Below are 12044 nucleotides of genomic sequence, written 5' to 3'. Positions count from 1 at the left end.
AGACAAAAGTTGTGTACATAATATGCTTCTGTGATGTGCTCTCTAGAAAAAGGCACACAACATATGCATATTTGTTTTGTTCACACTGCAAATACATTCCACCATGAGCCTCATTTCTCTAATGCTGTGATGTTGTTTTCATTTCCTCCATGCTCCAGCAAAACTATATTGAAAGAATATACTTTAAAGTGGTAACCACATAGCAAAACTGCTCCAATAATTTGAAAGTATGTGGAAAGTTTGGAAAAACATTCACATAAAACAATTAAGTTTAAGAGAATCAAAACCCCTAAAGTCACTTCACACAATATACTCTTCATGTGAGTTGTTGTTTTCTTTAGCTTACATTAAAGATATGGAATGTTTGACAATAGCCATGAATGACATTTGGACTGGATTAAAACTGTGTTGACTTACAAAATCAGATTCAGACTGGAAAGACAAGATACAGGTTATTTAATTCAGAAATGACAAACAATTTCTAGTGTGATACAGTTGTTGCACTTAGTTCTATTCACAAGTGCTGGTAACTGCAAATTAGTAGAATATTTATCCAACTACAAAGACATTTTACATGAAGAAACAAAATAATAATACCCCCAAACCTAAAACCACTCAAATCCCGACCTGTTTAAAACAGCCCTCAAACAGTTCAACTTTTAGAATACTTATTGTGGAAAACTGTAAGCACTGAAAATTAGCATGAGAAAAAGTCATTTTCCTTGAAATTTCAAATACAGCATATCTATATTGAAAACATATATTTACATTTCTTCAGATATCTCAAAGATAAAAAAAGAAAGCAGAGAGAATAAATCACATCTACCTTCAAACTGTGAGCCCTCTGGTGAAAGAACTATTCATTCTTCTGTTCTAATATAATATTTAACACAGTGGGTCTTTGGTTTTGGTTAGTTCCTGGCAATAATACAGTAAACAACATTAAATTGAAATAACAAGAGCAATTCAGAGGTTTTGGTTCACTTTGTTTTGGAAGAAACAGGAAGGTTCCTGTTCAGAAGATCAGTGATTACAGTGTAATTCCAGGAGAGCACTTAAGCACCACTTAATCTGGAGGACTTTGGGGAAACCTTCATGTTACACAGACCTGGTGTTCACTTTTTGCAGAGTGATGAATTATATCCTCTCAGTAAGTTCTTCCACCTTGAATTGTTTTTGTCTTTCTCTCTTGCCCTTCCCTCAGCAGTCAGGCAGGTAGATATACAAAGAAAAAGAGGCAATCCAGTCCATTTCCTTGATCTCAAGTTAGTGTTGAGAATGCCTGCCCCACTTACTTTTAAAAACCAAGATTTCTAATGTCTCTAAAATCCAATCCTGCTCTTGTATAGTCTTCCCAATAGGAAGTTATATTCCTAGTCTGGAGCTTAATTTCATCTCCCAGTTTAAGTCCTTAATTTCTTCCCTACTCACACTCAGTGCGGAGAACAGTTTATTTCCCCTTTTGTATCACATTCACCCATCAGATGCCTCCAATCTGTATATCTTCAAACCAGATTACCCCCATGTTTCAAACGTTCTTTGCCCTCTCTCAGACCTGCTACAGTTCTTCCTTGCCTTCTACTTATGAACCTGGTGTGGTCGGTGCCCCTCGCTGGAAACAAGAGCCCATGCTGGCTGAGACCTTGTATATTCTGGGATAGGGCACCTATTTACCCCTCCCAGAATGCTGCTTGACTGTTGGAAATTGACAATTTCTAACATCTGATTCACTAGTGAAAGTACAATTGCCCAAAACTTTCCCGCACGCTCTATCCTCTGGTTTGTTGTCTTAAAAGTGTTTGCAATTTATTGGAATGAAAGTGTTGTATTTCCACACACAAAGGCTCCTCATCTTGTGGAAGAAAATTAGAAATGTTTACTACTATGTTGGCTTTTGTTTGTGTCCATATTATTTTCCCTCTTTCTGCAGATTTTGTAATTAATTTATCTCAGTGAAGTTAAGCCGACTGCTTGCAATTCTTATTTTTCTCCTGCTCTTTTAAAAATGGATGCTATTTTCACTATATTAGTCTTCTGGAATTTCACTTATTGTCACAAATTTTCCAGAAGGACTTCAAAGTTATGCCTCTGACATCAGTGAAATTATTTTTTTACGTGCCTTGGAGTGGAAATGGGCATGTGCAGCTGACTTGCAAGTGTATAAATATTTTTAGCAATCTGAGGCTTGTTTTTATCCTTCTATAGCTTGACTCATTCTTTTGTCATGAGCATTTACTGTATTGCCTATTTGACTGAACTTGACCTTTTAGTGAAGACTCGAGCAAAAAAGACATTAGATTTACTTTCAGTTTCTTGATATCATGTGTTGATAGCTTCCTGGTCCCTTGAGAGGTGTCCAGCCCTTTTGCTGGTATTCTTTCTGTTCACATCTCTTGCCAGCACTGATTGCTTTGAGCTTTGGCTCTTCTATTCTTTTTCTCATGCTCCAACTATTCTTTTAAGATCCTTCATAAATTACCTGATTTCTACATCCCTAGTCTTCATTCTTAAATCGTAAGCCATTGAAAAACTCATTTTGACTAATTTCACTTTCTGTCTTTCATCTGCTACCGTAATTTGCACTTGTGCCCTTTATAGTTTTTAAAACAATAGCTAAATTTTCAGAACGCAGTTTTTTACCTCATCAGGTTTATTTTCCACAAAAGTATACTTACAAAGCTCTTAGTTTATTGGAGTCTGCTTTTCACACACTTTTTTGGTCTTAATATTCTGTTTTTACTCTCTTTCGTCTTTACTAATGAATGTTGTCATATTGTTGGCAGTCCATCAGAGGTGCCTTTCATCCCCCGATTTTAATCCAGTTGTCTCCTCTTTGTTAGAAGCGAATCTAGAAAGTCATCTTTCCCTGCTTCTTGTTTTCTTCACTGCATTCCAAAAATCTTTGAGAAATATAGTTCTTGCCTTCTTTCTCAGCAGTTCTCTGAGTAAAGGCTTCTGTCACTCTGAAATTTTTTTGTATGATTCAGCTAATTAAAAAAAAAATAGAGTGGCTCAGTTAGTTAATTTTCTGAGGGGGTTGAGGAAGAGAACACCTAGTAAACAAAGACTTGGGACTGCAATTTTCCATCTTATGATAGGCCTGCGTTTCCTTTACAGACAAAAGTGCTTGTCAGAAATGGCATTTGACAGCTTCTCTCACTCTCTCTCCTCTCCACACATTGATTTTCACCTTGTACAGTACTTTAGCTTCAATTAGGCACAAGGTGTTATGCCTGAGACCACTTAGATACCCATCAGAAAGGCTACAACCAGCCAGGGCTGCTGGAGAGAACAAGGACAGAAAAACTGACTTGGCAGTCAGACATGCTGAAAAAGTTTTTGTGGTAGCTGCAGGCTAAAAACATGAACTATAAGCAATGTAATTATGAAGTAGATGAAAACAAACTCCATGGTTACCCAGCTCCCTCATTATGATCAGATCACTTGGCACATCACTGCAGAGAATGTTGCTTTGGAAAAACATTACATTTTTCATGAGTTCAATAAAAGAAACTATTTTATGGGTCCAGGAGATGGTTGAGGGCTTCAGAAGGAAATAATTTGTTTTTATTTTGCTTTAGAAATTAATTCCAATTTTTATAGCAATTTACAACAAATTCCTGCACATTAAATACAAAGCACTAAAGCAAAAGTTACAAACAGTATGTATTAGTATTTTTGGAATGAAAATTAAAAAGTGCTGCCACTTCTGCAGTCCAAGTCATTATGTTTTATGGCTTAGGTTAACATTGTGCTATAAAATAGAGTAAATAACTGTTAAAAGCAGTCATTTGCTCAGAATTATTATGAGTTTCATTTTGGGAATGATTCAACTTACCATTATTTTTTTTCCCTGTATAAATGGCAAATTTTTGAATTTTACTGCTGAGCTCTTAACTCTGTCCTGTCATACTGAGTGGAGATACCATGCTAAGAAGTTAACTTTAAATAAGCCAACTACTGAGTTTGATGTCACTACCTCATTTGTAGAAAACTGTATGTAGTAAGACATATTCTTATTTTTAAGCTATCACCTCAAGTGGGAAAGCTGTGTTTGTTCAGAAATCATTCTTAGTAAAACAGGCTGACAGGCTCTTTTTTTCTAACCAATCAATGTTTTGTAGCAGGAGTCTCAGCATGAGATAATAGCTCCAACTTCTTGCGAAAATCTCTTTTAAGTCCAGAATTTCACATCTTCTCTTAGTAATCAAGTACAAAAACAACAGCAGTTTATGAGCCATATTAAGGTTCTGTAATGTTTTGAATATATATAACTAGTCTGTTAAAAAAGAAATTAAATATTAGGACTATAAGTGTCCTATGGTAGTCCAGGGGTCTGTGGATTTCTTCTTTTGATCCAGTACCATATTGTAAGATAATGAAAACTTGCTTGCACTGTGTCTATTCTCCCTAAATACGAGCTGTTTTGATTTTCATTTACTATTATATTACCTCTGTGTTAGGGTATTTCATTACCCCTCCAGGTCCTTTAACACTTCATTAAGAATTTTAAGCTATCCAGCACCATTGTACTGTATTTTTCTGGCTGCTGGTTCAAAGAGGTTAAACATATATTTTTCTATGTATTTCATCATTCCAATGAGTCTGTATGACCCTTTCATAATTGCTGGAGGACAGATTTAGGGGTTGGCTCAGATTATGCTGCTAACTGCATATACAGTTTATTCACTTCTCTTTCTGAAATGTTACTTCTATTACTCACACTTCTTGACTGCTGTTGCTCTTTGCAAATCTGTCTTAAGCCACCAGTCACAGCCTTCTACCACTTTTCTCAAATCAAGACATCATTTCCTTGGACCTTAACATAAGTTCTAGAGCAGCAAATGTTGTATTTTCCTGTGAAATGCCATTGATGTTGTATGTAAATCAATTTAAGGAAATGGTGGTTTTCACAGCAATGTTGAACAGATGTCCCATTTTTCAAGCACTCCACTTGAACCTTCCTTGTTGCTCAAACTTAGAAAAGGGATGTCAACCATTTCTCCCCAGATTTTCTTTTCCCTTCCTTCTTTACAACAATACATAAACTTATTTTCTTAAATTCAAGTATATGTATAAATATGAGAACTATTTCAGGCTTTTTTCACTTACAGTGACCAGTTATACAGTTATTCCCTTTGTTTCTCTCCTTATGCAATAATTTCCAGATCTATGAGCCTATTAAACTTGACTTGCATCCTCTAACATAGGATGGAACGGTTTTTCCTGTGAGATGTACCTTGGGACAAGTGGTCTGACTTTTTTATTCCTCGAAGCATGAGATTAAAATCTTCTTCATTTGTTATGATCTAGCTCTATAGGACTGGTGATGTTTCACAAACCCATATTCTTCCCTTGGCACCCTGGCAAACAGTGATCAATTCTGTTCACCCAAACATTTTACGTATTCTCTTTGTGCGAGTAAGTTTTGCACCACAGGTGTTTTGTTACAAATATGTAACATATGTATTCCTGCCCATGGCTTTTCTTTAGTGTTTATATTGTGGTTTCTGCTATCTTGGCTGCTGAACTGTCTGTTTTAACACTGACAAGTGCTCCAGTTGTTTTGAGGCAGAATGCAGATGACATCCTTGTTAAGGGACTGTCCTACCACATATGACCACACAACCAAGTAAACCAATGTCCAAGAGCATTTCAGAACTTAACATTTCTAAATACAGGCAACTGGCTTTGTTATACGTTTCAAACTTCAAAATTTGTTTTTCAAACCAAATTATTGCCTTCTTAGCCAGGCCATGCTTGTTTTGTCTCACATTTCTTCTTCCTTTATTCATTTTGCTTTAAAAACTGCAGAATATTTCTCTAAATAGAAAAATTTTTATCCATAACATGAGATTAGTGATGTTATACTTGTATATATGCATAATGTAGATAAATATGTAAAAACTTCTCAGTGGTGGAGGAAGTTTTCCGTTTCATCGGCAAGAGCTTGACACAAAAATCTGATATGAAAAAGTTGGCTGGGTAAAAAATCAGTCATACAGGCTTCCTTGGAGAAGGCTGTGTTTAGACAAATCCTTCTTTTGTTGTTTCTTTTTAGATAGTTTAAATACATTTGTGCTCTACATGCTGTTTACTATGAATCCAAATCCATTAACTTGAGTTTGACTAACTAATTTATATGTGTAGTAGTTTCAACCGAGCATTTGGCCTTGTAAATTCCAATCCAGGAGCTGGGTGCCAACATTCAAAAGCTGTAGAGCTGAACTATGCAACAGACTTTGTTTTTATGATTTCACCTTTGAGCTCTTGATAGCTTTCTGGCTTAGACACCTTTTGTTTTCTATTTTGGTCCATTGGTGCATTGGGTCGGGCTGAGCTGGAGGTCATTTCCCCACAGCAGCCCTCACCAAGCTCTGCTCTGTGCTGGTTGCTTGGTGCAAGCTCAGTTCTGGCTGGGAAGGTGTTGATAACTCACCTGTGCTTTGGGTCCTGCTGAGCAGGGATGGCACAGCACAGCTCTCTCCAACCTTCCCTCTCCATCTGAAGGCTGATCCTAGGAGGGGACACAGCTGGGCTAGGTGGTCCAAATTAACCAAATGGATATTCCATACCAGATGGCATCAGCTCAGATAGAAAAGCTAAGGGAAGGAGGAGGAGGAACAGGGCACATTCATATATTACAATTTTTTGTCTTCCAGACACAAAAAAATGCCTGTTATATTATGTGGAAATCCCATGCAATGATGGTCTGAATTTGTATGTGTTAGCAATGTGTTAACAATGCATATATATTTTAAAAATAACTGTGTAAGTGTGACTATACTAGGAAAAATGAGTTTTACATCTTGTTGAAGATGTCCCTGCTCACTGCAAAGAGTTCAACTGAGTGATCTGAGACTGAAAGTTCAAATCTTAGAGGTCTCTTCAACCCAATATATTCTATGATTCTATTTGGTATAATAACAGTTTTCATATTCTCCAAAGGTGAATTCAGCCATGAGCAAAGGGTACGTTCACATATTCATGATGCATTGCTTCAATGTAACACTTTAGTTCTCAAAATAGGTATAATCAAAATGCAGGGACTACACAAGAACTTACATGGGCCTTATTCTGAGTCAGTGAATAAATTTTTAACAGTAAGATATCCTTGGCAAAGCTCAGGCTTTAATATTTCTGGAGAAAATTTCAACATTTCTGAAAGAAGAACTTGATTATGGCCTCAAAAAATAGCTAGGTACAGGCACAACTATAGAGTCATGAATACAGAGATGGTACTAGATTTTAAAGTCAGAAGAGCATATTTATATAAATTTCATTAAAATAAAGACCCAAGCACTTTGTTTACCTCCAAAAAGAAAACCCCATAACTTCTAGTTCTAGAGCTAAATTGTATGCCAGATTATGAAGAGCAGAGAACACCTGAGAAAATAAGGAAGCATCTGAAAAACTTTTATCCTCGACACAAAATGAAATTTAGGCATCTAACCAGCGAGGAGCTGAATCAGAATTCAGAATTCTAATTCCAAATTTCAGTTCAGCCATGCTGACAAGCCTCTTCCATATTCTCTGCAATCATCCAGATTCTAGAAGGCATTTAGATTTCAGTACTACATTCCCACACAACTGATTCTCTAGTTCTCCCTGGAGCCTTCTTGATGGTGACAAGTAAGGAGAGTGCCCAGGGAGGAAACAGCATTGCAAAGAATTACTTCATTCTTCTTCATGCTGTGAAGCATGATTATAGTAGCATTTGGGGTAAATCAGCTAATATTTTGCATAAAGTCACAGCTTAATCTCTATTTTATATGTTTTCTTAAAATTTCAGTATAAGTTCCTATCCTGTTAGATTTCTTTTCTCACACTTGTAACAGCAGCTCTGCACACATTGTGGGGTTTTCATTGGTTTTTATTAAAGTTTCTTCTGTCCCTATGTACTTCCCTCAATTTATAGACCAGTAGTATGGTGTTATACTCCATGCTCTTTGAACTAGCCTCTAACACACAGTGATTTAAAGTCTTCTTTCAGCTCTTCAATGTTCAAAGTGAATAAGTGTTCTCTTTTGTAGCCAGAAGACAAATGAATGCCAACAACCTGTAACTGCCTTTGATGCCTGACCTCTGTATTGAAAGTTTGTTATGTCACTCTGAAGAAATATAAATATGGAGAGATCATCTAAGTTGCTTCATAGCCCAAATGCATGCCTTAAACTGAAAACATCTCTCTGACAAGAAACTGAATCTATGTGACTGCATGAGTTGTGTTGAAGTCTTGCTGCTGCAGGTTTGCATTCAGGGCTTCACCAACAAAGATATGATGATAGCATAAGCAGCTAAGGAGGGAAGGGAACTTTGTTTTATTGCAGCCTGAATACATAATCAATGGTACTTTTTACAGGCAAATAAATAAAATAAATAAATACACAGTGTAATCTGTTCCTCGCTGTTATGCAAAGTGGAAAATGTTTTATCTGTTCAGTTCAGAAGTATATGATTTTTGTGAAATCTATGTTGCTTTTATAAATGAAGAAATTTGTGAATGGACGGCACTTTAAGAGTTCCTTTTATATTCCTCTGCTGTCACAAGAGAAATGGGTAGCAGAAAATTGTCCGTTACTTTCTGTTTTCCTGTTTATGTCATAAGGAAGAAAGTGTAGGGCATGAAAGAAAAACTGTCACTTTTCTCTCTGTCAGCCATGGGAAAGACTGTCAGCTATGGAGTCTGGAAGGACTTTTTTCTTTAAACACCCATGTAAGAGTGAGCTTGCTGTGACCCTTTTGGTCTTAAAAAAATATTTGTACCATTGTTTTTGACCACATGGGTTTTTTGATTGGTTTTTTTTTTTCCTAAAGGACTTCCAGGTGAGCTGACCATGCTTTTCAGGCACATTTCAATATCATATTCATTGCTACTAAAGGCAGAGCTACATCAGTGCACCAGCACTGGTTAAGACTTATTCATGTGCACTTCCCATGTCCAGCAAACAAAGCACAAGAGGAGATAATCCCTTAAGACAGAAATTTCTCATTGAACAAAACTAATACTTCATCTTTCATAAACAAAAAGCTTAGCATATAGAGATCTGGTCTTGTCAGACTCTGAAACTACAGAGTTCTTATGGGGAGGGGGATGTGGAATGAATATGCCCCAGTAAATCCCTAAAGGATCTTTTAGGGCCATATACAGATATAAAGCTGTGCTCTGCTCTGTGAAGGTGTTGAAATTTTTATAACCTCTGCCTCATGCTACCTAATCACAAGAAACTGATTGATAGTGCATAGGAAACCAATGTTTATTTTGAGCAGAAATAAACAAACAGAAAGTGCATATACTAGAAAAGTTTCAGATTCTACAAGGCTGTGATAAATATCCTACTGAGTGAAGCCAGTTTCCTACACCCCACCCGGCCTCTAACACTGGCAGTGGGGGATGGTGTTTAGTCAGAAGATGTGAATTTGGCCACCTGCCTTTTTCCTCTCCTGGGATTCACAGCCATTGAATACATGATACATATGGATATGGGTTTGAGTATATATCCCTGCATATACTCTCTAGAATCTTAGTCTGATCTATATTGAAACACTAATATTATCAGTCTGCACAGTCTCCTATGACATTTTAAAAGTTCATTACCTATTAAAAAAAAAATAGATTTTTTCCCACCTATCTTTTATGAGATTCTGAGCTCTGAAATTCCAGATTTTAGGAATTTTTTACATAACAATTCTCATTGATCTTACACCATCATCATCATAGTTATATAAACCTCATTTTTATTTTCCATTAGCCTTCTCTTTAAAAGGTTTATTTTATTTTTCCTCTCAAGGCAACTGCTTTATTCTGTAGCCATTTCGGTTGCCTTTTCTTGTACCTTTTCTGACTTCAACTTGTCTTTCAATGAATGTTGAATGTCAATCAGGGAGTTCTGGTACTAAGCATCTGAAATGATTGCTGAAGAACTAATGAATTGAAGTCTCATTCTGTCGATCCCTTAGCTCTGTAATATTCCTCTTCCCATCAGGAGTCACAACATAACCTGCACATTTGCTGCCTTGCCAAATGTTAATACCATTTAGTGAGTGCATGTTTGTGTGGGTATCAGGAATAAGCAAAGCTTATTAAAAAATTCACCGTCACTAAAAGTCCAGCTTGAAATTATTTCCTGGAAAATATGCTTTCAGTACTTAGTCTTTTTCTTTTTATTATTTTGTTTGATTTCTGCAAATAGTTTTAGTAGAGAGATTTATTATAGAAATGTTCACTGGTATATAAAGCTTACTGGAAAATATTGAAGAGTATTAATGTAAAAGGATTTTAAAATTCACATACACAAATATTTGGAAAGTGAAGCTGAAATTTTGCACAGCTGACCTAGAGCAAAAATAAATGAAGTGAAATGTGCAATCACGGCCCTATAAGTCCATACTATTGCAGATTTCCAAATAATTTTCTTACAATTAGATAAAGACAATTAATTAACTAAATCATTAATTGATTAATTTCAAATAAATCTAGGAAAACTATGAGCTGTTCAAAAGAAAATTTGCCAATAGGAAAAGGAAAAATGTATCTTATGATTTATTTACTATGTATAATTCTCCAAATTCTACGTGAGTCACTAGCGCTCTGAGCATGCATTATTTATATGCTTTTTTGTTTTGTTTGTTTTTTGGTTTTAGTAAAATCACTAAAGTTAAAAATGGGAAAATTTGAGGTTGTTCAGCCTTATACATCATCTGGAATTTCAGCCAGTGTGTCTGCCATCTTTCAAAAGTTCAGCTGACTAAATTTCAACTGTGACCATCACAAAAGCATGGCTTCAATTATTTTTCCCTTCAGTGTCTGCCCATACTAGCCCCAGGCTACTTTACTCACTTGCATTTAGATCAATGACACAGGAAAATTTCCTAGTTATAAAGGAAACCTTGAAAATTGATAGAATAATAACGGTAATTTTCAGGGATGTTAAGCACACAAAGGTGCTATCATTGTTAACTACAGGAGAAGGAACATTTCATCCAGTATTTCAGTAGATCGTTTCACCAAAAAAGTCCTGACAGTTTTACCTAACCCAAGCTTTATTGAAGCATTCCTACTTATGCACAAAATATAAATTAGATTATGAATGATAGACTCTGCACCAACCTAAAACTTCTTTCGTGGTCATAACATATGAAAAAGATCAGGACAGCTGTCATGTTAAAAATTAATTACAGATGGGCACAGCTTAATGAAATGAAGTGAAATGAAATAAAATTAAATGATATGGACCTTGTTTTTATTCCTGATTGGTGTCTACCAGGGCACTGAGGAACTGTAGAGAAGATACCCTCAAGAACAAGACAATATATTCCAGGTGTGTGATTCTGCTCTGTCATCTTTGTGATGGTTGTGAAGAATTTTTCTGGGGGACCTACAGGGCTTTGGCTTCCATTCCCTTGACCTTCTGTTATAGTACCCTCTTGTGTTCCTTATCACACCACAGTGCTTTTCTGACTTCCTTACTTAGTACAACAGGTTTGGTGTCCCTGGAGGGCAAGCTTAGCAATCTGAATAGCAGATCCAGTAGTGGAGAAATAGAGGAAAATATTAATGTGTGATCTAAAAGTCTTCTCCCAGTTGTGGATCTGGATTTATCGTGTGCCCCTGCATATCGGTGCGTCCATTGTTCATGACTGCCTTCAGGATGAGCTCTTGACCTGCTCCCACCTCCACACAAACTGCTTTAGCTCCTGACACTCATCCTGAAGAAGCTGAAAAAGAGCTACATTGAAACATCAGCAGAGGAGCCTCCATGCTTGTCTATGGAGACTTCCTTAAACAGATTTTCCACCATCTCTGATGCCAGATGTTGTCCTCCTCTCATCTCGTGTCACATATTTATCTCACACTACCCAGCTCAGCCTGTGAACCTCTCATTCTCATAGTGATTATCATTTTGTGCCAAAACAAAGCCTCTCAAGCTTGAGACTGAGAAAATGTCTGTGAATGAGGGAGTCCCTCTCACTGTCAGCCTCCAGCTCATCAGATGCTAGAACTCATCCAGCCAATCTTTCTCCAGAACAGAACAGAATGCTTT

The sequence above is a fragment of the Fringilla coelebs genome (assembly GCF_963513975.1).
Source record: "Fringilla coelebs genome assembly, chromosome: 1".
Lineage (NCBI taxonomy): Eukaryota > Metazoa > Chordata > Aves > Passeriformes > Fringillidae > Fringilla > Fringilla coelebs.
The sequence above is the reverse complement of the archived record's forward strand: the minus strand, read 5'-3'. Positions refer to the sequence as shown.